The 13,135-nt window shown below is 58.6% G+C and overlaps 1 long non-coding RNA gene across 1 annotated transcript; it reads left to right on the forward strand.

The window, feature by feature from the left end:
* Window positions 1-1,723: 1,723 nt before the first annotated feature.
* On the forward strand, window positions 1,724-2,535 carry LOC149121140 (uncharacterized). Its single transcript, XR_016224237.1, has 2 exons — window positions 1,724-1,806; window positions 2,267-2,535. It is a non-coding gene; the product is annotated as an uncharacterized LOC149121140 (long non-coding RNA).
* The last annotated feature ends 10,600 nt before the right edge of the window (window positions 2,536-13,135 follow it).

Genomic DNA, 13,135 nt, shown 5'->3' on the forward strand with positions numbered 1-13,135 from the left:
AACAAAGGTGGAGATGTCCATGTCCAGGCCTGGGATGAGCATGCATGGCACCCCTGGTGGGTTCCAAGCTCTCGCCCAGCCTCAAAGCCGGGGAAACGAGCAGCCCAAGGAAGTCTTGCACCAAGGTGACCCCCGAGAGCCACCAGCCTCCACAATGGCCCCTTCATCCCAGCCTGGGCCTGGCAGGCTTCCTTGTCCCCTCTGGTCCCAGACTTGTCCCCGCTGCCCCCTCCGGACAGCACCCAGGGACAGCAGTGCCCCGAGGGCCTGTGAGGGCCCCTTCGAAGGCTCGACCTATCACAAGGCAGGCAGACCACGCGCAGGGTGATCGTGTGGGCCACCCTTGCCCCAGTTCCTCTCTCCCCCAGGAAGGTTGGCAGACTTGCCACGCAGAGCCCAGCAGCCAGCCCAGCAGGGGGCAGGAGGGCTGCAGGGCAGAGAGGGATAGGGCAGGGAGGTCACCAGGCCAGGAGCCAGGAACGGGGAAGGGTCTTTGCACCCACACAGGGACACCCCAGAGGTTTTCTCTCCAGAAGGTTCCAAGCCTTGATGCCCATGGCCCTCAGTCCTCCTAGCTGACCCCCCACCGTGTCCGCTCCCTGGTCCTTCCCACCCTCCCATCACTGTCTCCCCCTTCACACAGGTGCACCACCCACCTGCCTGCCCCGCTCCCTCCACCCCTCCCTCTCCCTCATCATCCTCTCCACCCACCCCCCAAGCCTGTCCTCTCCTCTTCACAGGAAAGCCTCCCTTGCTCTTATTCCCTTTCTTTTTTTTTAAGATTTATGTTATTTATTTGAAAGTTAGAGTTACACAGAGAGCGAAGAGGCAGAGAGAGAGAGAGAGAGGTCTTCCATCTGTTGGTTAACTCCCCATATGGCCGCAACGGCTGGAGCTGTGCCGATCCGAAGCCAGGAGCTTCTTCCGGGCCTCCCACATGGGTGCAGGGGCCCAAGGACTTGGGCCATCTTCTGCTGCTTTCCCAGGCCATAGCAGAGAGCTGGATCGGAAGAGGAGCAGCCAGGACTAGAACCGGCACCCATATGGGATGCTGGCGCCTCAGGCCAGGGCTTTAACCCACTGCGCCACAGCGCCGGCCCCTCTTATTCCCTTTCTAAAATTGTCTTGCATTGGATAAGCAGAAAGAGAGACAGCACTCCCATCTGCTGGTTCACTCCTCAAATGCCCCAGCTGGCCTGGACTGGGCTGAGACTGAAGCTGGGGACCAGGAACTCAATCCAGATCTCCCATAGGGCTACTTGAGCCAGCCCATCACCTCCCGGGTGCCCATTGGCAGGACTCAGCAGCTGGGGGCAGTTACCCAGAGACCACAATAGGAGATGTGGGCATCTTGCAGCTAGGCCTAACGCCCATCCACCGCCTGCTCTTTTCCCACTTAATCCCTTCACCTCTGTCCCTGGAGGCTGCATTCACAGCCATGTCCAGCAGTGCCCCTACATTGCCAGCCATTTTTCAAACCTGGGATTCCCACACCCCCTAAACCCTACCTCTCTCTGCTATAAAGTGACCTTCCTAGAAACTGAAGCCTCCCAGCCCCCCCACTTGACTGCCCACACACACACATACAGAGGGGCTCAGGGCCCCCCAGGGGCCAAGACTGCTGACCTCTGCTGTTTCACCTTTGCCTCTGTGCTATGCAATGGCCAGGGCTGAGAACCCGGGCAGGGGTGAGGCTTCCGGCCCTGAGGCTGACGCCTGATTCACGCAACTCCTGTTTTCTGGCTGCGGGCTTTGCTCCCGGGAACAGGAAAACAGATCGATCGGACAGCGCTTCAGCAGGGATTTGTAAGTGCCATGCAGGGCAGGGGGGAAGAGAAGACTGGGGAAGACAGACTTGACCCATGTGGAGGGGCGCGGGCGATGTGAGCCAGGCGTGGGCGTCGGTGTCGGCTCTTCCAGGCAGGCAAGGGAGGGAGAAGCCGGCTTCCCTGGGGGAGGCACGTTAGCGCTTTGATGCCATTTGACAGTTTAGAAACTGAGGCTTGGAGGGCTGATTTGCCCACACGCACCACGCCAATAAGTGGCAGAGAGACAGGAATTCAAATCCATGCCCGCCCCCCTGTCCCAGCGTTCCCAGACAAGCATGACGAGGTGCAGCACCATCCATGTGGCTAAAGTATAGGGCACCAGGGGAGCGGGTGAGGGAGGAGGCGGAGAGAGGTGAGGAGCCCCGAGGATCCTCAGGAGACTTGGGGTAGGGAGGGGAGCGGATTCAGCCTGGTGTTAAGACACTCCCATCCCACAGAGGTGAGTGCCTGCGTTCAGTACCTGGCTTTGGCTGACTCCAGCTTCCTGCTAATGTGGACCATGGGAGGCAGGGATGATGGCTCCAATAATCGGGATTCTGCCTCCCCCATGGGAGACCTGGGTTGATGCTCCTGGCTTCAGCATCCCTGGTCATGGCGGGAATTTGCAGTGTGAACCAGCAGGTGGGAGCACTCATGCTCGCTCGCTCTCTCATTCTGTCTCTCCCTCTCATAAATGAATTAATTAAAATGTTAAAAAAATAATAAACAGAGTGTGAGGTGCCAAGCTGAGAACCTCTAGGGAGTAAATAATTGAATGATTCAGTGACTGAATGAAGGAGGTTGGACACAGGACCACTGTGTACAGTTGCGCAGGATGTGTGTTGCACAATTGTATATTGCACTCTGCTTTGGCTTCACCCCGTAAGTAATGGGGTGACACAGGGGGTCTGAAGAGTACGTGGCCAGATCTGGGCTGTAGAAACCTGGCTGTGGGGGCAGGCAGGACGTGGGATGGGGACCGGGGCTGGGAGAGATGAAAAAGTGTGACGACTTGGGGTTCAGGTCAGGAAAGGGGTAAGAGCCTGCGAAGAGGGGCGTGCACCCCAAGCCAGGCTGGGGCAGGTGGGGCAGGGGTCTGGGCCCCTGGTCCTCCCTGACCTTTGCTTCCCCAGCCTTCTCAGCACCGTACAGCGGGCGGCTGAGAGGCTCGCAGCTCTAGCGGTCGGTTAGTTCTGCTGAGTTCTCTCTTCTGACACCAGCTTTAACTCTCTCCACAATGCTCTGCCTCACAGCAATCGGAGGGGGCGCTTCAGCCCACAGCCCCCTTCCCCACCCCACCCGCAGCCAGGCTGGCGCCCCCAGCCCCCAGAAGAAACCCTCGCCCTGGACTCTGCCCTCCCAGAGACAGCTGGGGCTTGTTTTGTAACTCTCTTTCCTGGAAGGCACCTCAGCCGTTCACCTCCCCCCAGCCGGATCCAGCCAAGAGGGGTGAGTGGAGCTGGGCTTGGAGCAGCCCTGGGAGCAGGCAGACAAAGCAGGGGAGGGAGCCAGAGCGGAACGAGAGGTGGGAGGAGGGAGAATGACACGCACTTGCTCGTTCACGCAGTCAACAAAAGTGTGCGAAGCTCCCCTGTGATCCGTGCAGAATTAGGCAGACAGGGGTTGGGGAGGAGGTGGGGGGCGGGGGCACATGTGGATGTTGTCTCCTCCCCGGCATTCAGATTTGACACCCTGTGAACACGAAAATGGGCCACGTCCTTAGCTCACCCCACTGCCACCCACGCACGCGCGCGCGCGCACACACACACACACACACACTTCCCTCAGGAATCAGACGCCTGGGCAGTCAGGCAGATGTGGGGGCAGGGCCCCCTGCCACTGACCGTGCCCGTGGTTTGGGGCATGTCGCCTCTCTGGGCATTGAGACACTGACCGCACAAAGCTGAGGCTGTGCAAAGCCCAAAACGCGGACTAGACACGAGTGTCCTTCCTGGGCCACCAAGCGCCACACACACGTTCCTTAGCAGAAGGCCAGCGCTCCAGCCGCTGCGTCACTGAGCACTGAGTAGCTCCCTGAGCAAAGGGCTTGCCCAGCTGGAGGCGCAGTCTGCAGCCAGGAGCGTGGCCGTGTGATCCCATCCAAGCCGGACAGCAGCACTACCTAAAGTACTATCATTCGTCTCATTGGACGGAGAGGGGACAGTGGATGAGAAGTAGGTAGAGCCGGTTAGCCTGCCGCCTGCCACTCCAGCATCTCATATCAGAGCACCAGTGTAAGTCCAGGCAGCTCTGTTTCCAGTCCAGCTCCCTGCTGATGCACCTGGGAAAACAGCGGAAGATGGCCCAAGTAGCTGGGCCCCTCCTACCCACATAGGAGACCTGGAAGGAGTTGCTGGCTCCTGGAACCATCACCTGTTGCCTCCTAGGGTGCACATTAGCAGAAAGCTGGAGTCAGAAGCAAAGTAGCCAGGAGCCAGGCACTCCCATAGGGGATGCGGGCGTCCCGAGTGGCGGCTTAACTTGCTTCGCCACAGCGCCTGCCCCACCCCCATGTCTTTCTGCCAGGGGGCTGGCACCTCTCCCCTGGAAGCTCCCACTCAGAACCTTCCACCAGGGCTGACTCTCTGAGCTAACCTCCCCTCTCCTGCAGTGCCCACGACCCCCCTGTGCCCGGGCGAGCCTCCTTCACAGATGCCCAATACTGGACCAAGAAACCTTCTCAGGAAAGACAGGGACCCCAGGAACACTCCCACCCCGGTACTTGTGGGCAGATGAGATGGGGAGAAGGAAAGGCAGAGGAAGAAAGGAAGAAAGGAAGGAAGAAAGGAAGGAAGGAAGGAAGGAAGGAAGGAAGGAGGGAGGGAGGGAGGGAGGGAGGGAGGGAGGGAGGGAAGGAAGGAAGGAAGGAAGGAAGAAAGAAAGAAAGAAAGAAAGAAAGAAAGAAAGAAAGAAAGAAAGAAAGAAAGAAAGAAAGAAAGAAAGAAAGAAGGAAAGACAAAAAGACAGACAAAAGAGGGAGAAGCAAGGGCCAAAGAAGAGGGGGACCCAAGGACAGCACAGGGCTGGGGGTGGTGCCCAGGCTACAGAGCCCAGGAGGGGGCCCCAGGGCTGGGGGGCACAGGGGCAAGGGCAGAAAGTGTCTTTCCGCTTCTGCTCGCTCAGTCGCTCCATGTCTGCGGGAGACCTGCTGTGGCTCTGCCACTGGGCTGGGCCTTGGAGGTCAGTCGGGGACTTGGGCTACAAAAGTGATTTGCTGTGTAGCTGAAGTTCATGTGTCACTGGATGGCTGTGTTTTCATTCACTGACTCTGGCAACCCTGCCTGGAGCTCTGGCGGAGCGTAAAACGGACATGGCTCCTGACCCCGAGGAGTCGATAGAAGTGAGGACAAAGATAACAGCCCTGGGAGGCCTCACTGAGCATGCTTAGGCTGGAAAATCCATAATGCGCTCTGAAATGATTCCTCGCGAGAATGACCTAGGCGGGGAAATCAGGGAGGGCTTCTCCAAGGAGGTGACGGCTGAGATGAGAACTGAAGGAGAATCAGTTGTCAGGGGCATGTGGGTGGAAGAGGGACGTTCGTAGTACTGAAGGCAGAGGAAACAGCAGGTGCAAAAACCCTGTGGTGGATGGGAGCACAGTGCAGCCAGTGTGGCTAGCAGCCCCAGACAGCAAGGGGTTGTTAGGGGCAGGGAGGCTACTGGGGTTGGCTGGGGGTGGGCTGAGAAAGACCTCCAGCCCACATTGACGAATTTAGTCTCATCTCTCAGAACAGCTGGGAAGAGTTGCTGACAATGAAAATGCACAGGATTTGGAGGTGAATGAGACTAAGCAGTGGGGAAGAGGGGTGACCCAGAAGCTCCCAGGGCCTGGCCTGCAGGAATGATGGGAATGATGGTGGAGCCCTTCCTGAAAGGGGACTAGCCAGGGGCCAGCACTGGGACACAGCAGGTTAAGCCACCACCTGTGACGCCAGCATCCCAAATGGGCACCAGTTCAAGTGCCAGCTGCTGCGCTTCCAATCCAGCTCCCTGCTAATGGCTGGGAAAGCAGCAGAGGATGGCATAAGTCCCTGGGCTCTTCCACTCATGTGGGAGACCGGGAAGAAGATCCTGGCTCCTGACTTCGACCTGGCCCAGCCCTAGCCGCTGTGGCCATTCGGGGAGTAAACCAGAGGATGGAAGAGCTCTGCCTTTCAATTTAATTGCTTAATTAATTTAAAAAAAAAACAAAGGGGGTGAGGACAACCACATGGTTCTAAGTCCAGCCCCTGCCTCCTTGTCCCTCCCAGCGTCATCCCTCCATCAACAAGGCAGGACTCCCCAGGATACCCTTATAAGGACCACGGCACGACAACCAAGTGCTCCACCAGATTGCCAGGCTGGAAACCACCATAGTGGAGGAGAAAAGAAAACTAGGGGCCAGTGCTATGGCGCAGCAGGTTGAAGCCCCGGCCTGCAGCGCCAGCATCCCTTATGGGCACAGGTTCAGGTCCCGGTTGCTCCACTTCAGACCCAGCTTCCTGCTAATGTGACTGGAAAAGCAGCAGAAAATCACGCAAGTGCTTGGACCCCTGCCACCCACGTGGGAACGCCTGGCTCCTGGCTTCAGATCGGCTCAGTTTCGGCCATTGCAGCCATCTGGGTAGTGAACCAGAGGATGGAAGACCTCTCTCAGTGTCTCTCCTTCTCTCTGTACAAATCGATAAAATAAATCTTTTTTTTATTTTTATTTTTATTTATTTATTTTTGACAGGCGGAGTGGACAGTGAGAGAGAGAGACAGAGAGAAAGGTCTTCCTTTTGCCGTTGGTTCACCCTCCAATGGCCGCCACTGCTGGCACGCTGCAGCCGGCACACTGCGCTGATCCAATGGCAGGAGCCAGGTGCTTCTCCTGGTCTCCCATGCGGACACAGGGCCCAAGCACTTGGGCCATCCTCCACTGCAGAGAGCTGGACTGGAAGAGGGGCAACCGGGACAGAATCCGGCGCTCCAACCGGAACTAGAACCCGGTGTGCCGGTGCCTCAGGCTGAGGACTAGCCTATTGAGCCACAGAGTCGGCCAAAATAAATCTTTTAAAAAGAAGAAGAAGAAGAAAAGAAAGCTGTAGAGGAAATCACGTGCCTCCGTGGTCCTTGGATTGGAGACAGGGACCTGAACCCCTAGGGAATCCGCTTAGGAACACGGTGGGTGGTGAGATCCCTGGTGCTTCCATCCTCCGACTCCCAGAAGCTGGGAAGTCTTGGATTTAGGATGGAACCAGGCAGAGGATCAGGGGCTCTGAGCAGACTGTGCAGTGGTGTGGGGGAGGGGCATACAGGGAGCCTGGGTTGTGAGGTCAGTTTCAGAGGGGTAGGGGGCAAAGGTGATTCCAGCAGAGGAAGCAGAAAGTTCGAAGGCCCAGTGGCTGTCGGCTGTCACGAGCCATAATAAAGGGGCTGGCACTGGGCGTAGCAGGTAAAGCCACTGCTTACAGTACCAGCATCCCTATGGGTGCTGGTTCGAGTCTGGGCTGCTTTGCTTCGGGTCCAGCTCCCTGCTATTGCGACTGGGAAAGCAGCGGAGGATGGCCCGAGTCCTTGGGCTTCTGCACTCATGTGGGAGACCCAGAAGAAGCTCTGAGCTCCCAGCTTCAGCCTGGCACACCCGCAGCCATTGCAGTCATTTGGGGAGTGAACCAGCGGATGGAAGATCTCTCTCTCTCTCTCTCTCTCTGTAACTCTGCCTTTCAAATAAATAAAATAAATCTTTAAAAAATAAGATAACATAAAGGGGCTGGAGAAGAGTAGTTAACTGAGAACCTGAGTAAGGCAGTTGCCAGGAGGATGTTGGGCGGGAGTGTGGGGAAAGTCATGTCCTCTGAGGTTCACACCCCCTGGCTGCCTAGGCACAGGGTCGTGATGCTCACGCACCCTCATTGCCCTCACGCAGGGTCCCAGCTCTTCAGGGCAGGAGTTCACCCCCTCTTCCTTCCTCCCAAGTGACAGCCCCCATCTGGGGCCTAAAGTGTTGGGGAATGGACACCTGTCCCAAGTTCTAAGGTACTCTTGCTGCCAACTCACTGATGCCTCAGACAAGCAAGGCGCACGTCCACTTAGGCCTTGCTTTCCCCGCTGTGGAACGGGTCTGCTGGAGGAGAAGACCCTAGAGACTGCTTCCAGCTCTGTTCTCTGGAAACGACCCTTCTCAGCCCCCAGGCTGGGTCATCTCCTCGTTCCCTGCTCCCTCCCTGCCCACACACCCCCAGAGGTCTCCTCTGCAGCGCCCCCACTGCCTCCTCTCCCTTCTCCCTCCCACCCTGGCTCCTCCAGATCTGGCTCCAGGCAGCCTCTGCGCTTCCGCCCACCCTCTACCCGGGATGTGCCAAGTGTCCCTTCCTCTGCCTGTCGCCTGGAGTTTAGGAGACACCGACCGACCCTGTTGTCGTCCGGTCTGTCGGAAGTGGGCTGCTTTGGCTTTGACCCACAGCCTCTCCCCTTGTTCTGCATGGAGGCTTGGGGCTGCCTCCAGAGAGCCCTGCAGGCCACGCCTGCCTCCAGGACAGGCCCCAGGGGGCTTCGGGGAGTGGGGGTGGTCAGTCTGCCCTGGCCCAGTCTGACCCCTTGCACACCAGCAGAGCAGGCCAGGGTCACCGAGCAGTCACATGTCACTTTGAATAAGAAGCCTTGAACTGCTGCTGAGACATGAAGTTGGGAAACAGCTCAGCCAAGGGCAATTGGACTTATTTTTCTTTTTTAATGTTTTTTTTTGGGGGGGGAGGGGGGCTGGGGGGAGGGCTTTATTGTCCCACTAACCTTCCATGATGCTGGAAAATTGAATTTATCTTCTGAGCAGCCTGGTCTGATTTCCCCTGGGTCGGGACAGAGCTCTGCTCCCCTCCTGCTGCTGCTGCAACTTGGAAGCTTCTGGCTCTGCTCAGAGACCAGGAGCGAGAAGAGAGAGACCCAAGGCCTGGCTCTTGCCAGGCAGCACCCGGCCCCACTCCAGCCCCTGCAAGTTGGGAAAGCCTTTGCTGGATTCCCAAGTTTTCTTGTCATCCTCCTTCTCTCAGCAGCTGTCTTGGGCTGTCCCCCACAGCCTCCACCCTGGCCCTCGGTGCGGGCCCCTCTGTGACTCCCGCCTCTGTCTCAAAGCTCCCGGGCAAGTTGGTAGAGATACAGCTGTGAAGCATTTGTGCTGGCCGCCAGGCTGGCGGGGGAGCCATCTGCAGCCGGATGCCTGCCAGGCCTGAAATGACGGGAAGCCTGGGCCGCAGCCCGCCCCAGCGCCCAGTGCCGAAAACTCTGCGTCTGTCAAGGTCGAGGAGGCTGGGATGAGGGCAGTGACCTTGAGGCCACACTAGGAGACCAGGACACAGGTGTGCTCAGCTCCTAGTTGGCAACTTGCTGCTGAGATGGGCAGCAGAATGGAAATGTGGGGGTGGGGGGTGGGTGCCCTAAGGCAGAAGGCTGCCCACCCAAGCTGGGCAGGAACTTATCCTCAGCTGGCTGCCTCCTGTGGCCACCCTCCACGTGCTAGTGGATGGATTTCCAGGCCACAAGCCTGGGGAGTGGGGAGGAGAAGGGAAGGAGGGCTCTCCCTCCCAGACCCCTGAAATAAGAGACCCCCCCAGGCCTCTCCATTCCCCCAACCCATCCCCCGCCCCTCCTGGAGGAGTACACGGAGTCAGTAGACTGCTCAGACAGGCCTCTGGCCTCGGCACCCATCTGGTTCCAATCAGATCACAGAGGATGTGTGGCAAGGGGGGCCACAGTGAGCCCCCTGACCTCACAGTCACCCTCCCCCCCAGGGCAGTCCCCTCCCACTTGTATCCTTTTACTCCCGGGCAGGCCGCACACAGAGCGACTGAAAGATGGGGTGGTGGTGCAGGAGCAGGCAGCAGGGGGCGCGGGCCTCCCTTCCCCTCCCCAGTGGTCGGATCCCAGACCTGCAGACCACAGAGGAAAAAAGAAGGAAACTGATGAAAAGGACTGGAGGGAAGAAGAAGGGCTGCAAACAGAGAACCAGAAGGCTCTAGAAACCTTCAGATCTCAGTTGGGTCTGATTGCAAACAGGGAAACTGAACCCAGGGAAGGGAATCCATTGGAGCTGGCGGAACTCTGCTGTGGCCCGAGCCGCTGGTCTTCCCAAGAACACCCTAGATAGGAATCCCATCCCTGTCTGACGCGTGGGGAAGCTGAGGCCCTTGAGGAACCAGGTCTGTCTGATTCGAGTCTGGGCACCAGGGAAAAGCCCATGCCCCTCTCGTCCCCGCTGTCTCTGGGGTTTCACCAGGTGGGGACCAAGTTCTGGAGAAGTTCTGGGTCGGCTCCGGTCCCCCGCCCTGCACTGGCCCAGCCCCAGCCCCTGTGTCCAGGCCCAGAGCCAAGGACACAGCCCGAATGACACAGTCTCTGGTCGCCACTTGCTCTCTCTGGACGACCCCAGCAGCTGGGCCTCCACTTCCCATCCATAAAGCGGGTTGGGTTGGCTAAAACCAGATAGGACAGTGATTCGGTGCTTCCCCAACCCTTCATTCCTGTCATCCAAGCAAACCTAGACACTTCCCCCTGGCTTGGGGGGTTTTCGGGAAGACGGTTCTGACTTTCAGAGTTTAGAGCAGCAAGGGGGCCAAGAGAAGGAGGGGACCCAGCCAGCCATGGAGGCCACCAAGCTGCATCTTTCCCCTGGGGACTTCCTCCCGCCTCCACTGAAAGCAATTTGTCATGCCCTGAATTGAGTGGTTCCAACAAGGGTTTAATTTCAGTTTAATGGCTCTGTTTTTATGTGTAATTAAATACCACTGCATGGTGAAAATATGTTGTTTGCACTTTAGAGTCCGTGTAAGGGCCTGGGAAGCTGATCCCCAGGAGTTTCTACTCCCAGGCTCTGCCAGTCCTTCACTCATCAGGACTGGTGGGACTGGACTCCAGGTGGAGGGGGAGGGGCTGGGAAGGGGAGGCCAGAGGAGGTCGCCTTGGCGCCTGCTCACGCAGCACAGCATGTTTCTAATTAGCTAAGGCGCGGGGCTCCCCACAGCTGCTCCCTGACCCCAGCCCTCCCCACCTTCCGGGGCCCCAGGGGGACAGGTCACTCTGACAGTGAGGCTCCCATTAGGCCCTTGATCAGCAGCAGTGCCTGTCCCAACAAGACTGAGCCCAGAGGCGGACTCCTTTGTCCCGCCTCCACATAACCACCCCCCACCCCCCACCCTTGAATATGCTTGAATATGCTCCCTCCTCCTGGTCCAGCTCCCCTAGTTGACAAGCTGGCCCCCTTTCCTCCCTCTGCCCTCGACCACCCAGGGTGCCAGCAGCCAGCAGCCAGCCGGCCCCCCAGCTCTGTCCACCCCCAGTGTCTCCACTTTCTCTAGGTCAGAGGTGACATTGCCTAGGAGCCTGGAATGCAGGGGGATCTCCTCTGGCTGGGAATGCTTTCAGGGTCATTTGCCACACAGCCATATTTACACATCCCCCCAGGAGGGGACGCGGGGCAGGAGCCTTCCTGGAGCACCTCGCTGGCAGCCTGGCCCCAAGGAGCAGAGACAAGAGGAGCTGAAGGTAGGACAGTGACTGGAACCTCACAGCCCAGACGGGGAGGGAAGGGGCCTCTGGCCATCTATCCAGAGATTACCCCCGCCGGAATCCATCGCAGGAGTCAGTCCAAGGCTCCACTTTCTTCTCCCTGCCCCCAGCCTGCCCTCTTGCCAGCGAAATCCCAGCCCCCAGCCCTCAGCCCCAGCGCTGGATCTGCGCTGCGAAGCTGGAAACGGAAACCAAATGTTTGATGTAGCTCAGCTCCAGCGGGCGAGGGGATCCAGGCAGGGGCTGCAGAGGACGGCTCGGGGTGGGGAGGCAGGGCAGAGCATGCGACAAAGGGATAAGCCCAAGTTCACACGGTGTAGTGGTCCCTACCTGAGGGGCTGGCACCGTGTGTGGCAACCACAGGGACCATGTCAGGGTATCTGGAGGCCAAGTGGGAAGGGGGGCCCAGGGCCAAACACAGAGCTGCTCCCATTTCCTTTCTGAAACAGAGGCCCTGGTTCCAGGGTCATGGGGACACAGTGTTCTTGTGGAATTCTCCCAAATGCACGTTCCACGGCTCCCTGGGACCACACAGTCCCCTACAACGCCCCACGGAGGCCCCGCACTCAGAGCCGGCAGGGAAGTGTGCGCTCTGCGCATGTGTCGTTCTCAGCTCAGAGACCCAGCACACAAGTGGCCATCTCACAGAAGCACATCAGGTGGGCACACACGCACACCTGGAAGGGCCCAGACGCTTGCTCCCATGCCACCTTCACACGCACCCCCACAGCCACCTCCAAGCCGACTGCTTTCTCAGGAGACCTCCTACCACCGGCTGCCCAGGGTGCAGACCCCCAGCCTTGGGAAGGGGCTGGAAAGAGCTGCATTAGGGAGAGACTTCCCCTGGGCGTGGCTGAGAGACCTGAGACTGAATCTTCAGCTCGCACTCCTTCCCCCTCCAGCACGCCCTGGGCCGGCCCTGGAAGGAGTGGGCTCTAGGCAGAGTGGCAGGGAACTCAAGGTAGCTTTGTTGCTGGTCTCCTGCTGCTAGCAGCAGCGTGGTGCCTCGGTGAAACCAGACAGCTGCAAGAGGCTGCGGCACCGAGGCAGAGCTAAGAGGGATGCGACTTCAGCCCCAGACCCAAGGTGCAGACAGCACAGGTGCCATCGAAGTAGGGGCCAGGGAAACCCGAACTCTGGGAGCACTTCTAGAACTGGGGAGGGGACAGGGCCAGGCTGGAGGGAATGTCCCCAGAAGGCAGTGGCCTCACTGCCGTGGACTCCTCCCGTGGACTCTGAGGAGTCCACGTTCCTCTGCGGAAGACGCCCCCCTGGGGCTGGCGCTGAACATCCACAACAAAATCAAAGCTGCCCCTCCCCCCGCCCCGTCTACCGGCCCCTCAGAATCCCATCTCAGCACAGCCCCCAAGCAGCAATCTGGGTGGTCAGAGCTGTGGAGCTTGTGGCAGGCAGGACGCCCCTAGTCCCCAGCTAAACTAAAAAACCCACATGCAAACCCCATCCGCTGATGGCCTAGGAAATGCCCCACTCCACATACAGGCTGATCCCAGAAAGAGCGCTGGCCCAACAGGGCTATCCTTGGTCACACCTTCCTCCAGAAGCCACTGCTACACCCCAGGAGTCCAAGCCAGACAGCCCCTACTCCGTGGACAGGGATACCCCCAGGAAGAAGCTTCAGGGAAGGGGCGGGTGGGCTGACTTCACCACATAGGCAGGTCTGGGCACCCACTTCCCAAAATCTGTCCCCTCGCCAGCCCTGGGACCTCCCCAATTCCCAACAGTAAATCAAGCAACCACACACAATATTCTAGAGATTTTGTTTTGTTTTGTTTTGTTAAAAAAAA

Source organism: Oryctolagus cuniculus, chromosome 17 (assembly GCF_051225735.1).
Source record: "Oryctolagus cuniculus isolate XC-2025 breed Fujian yellow rabbit chromosome 17, ASM5122573v1, whole genome shotgun sequence".
NCBI lineage: Eukaryota > Metazoa > Chordata > Mammalia > Lagomorpha > Leporidae > Oryctolagus > Oryctolagus cuniculus.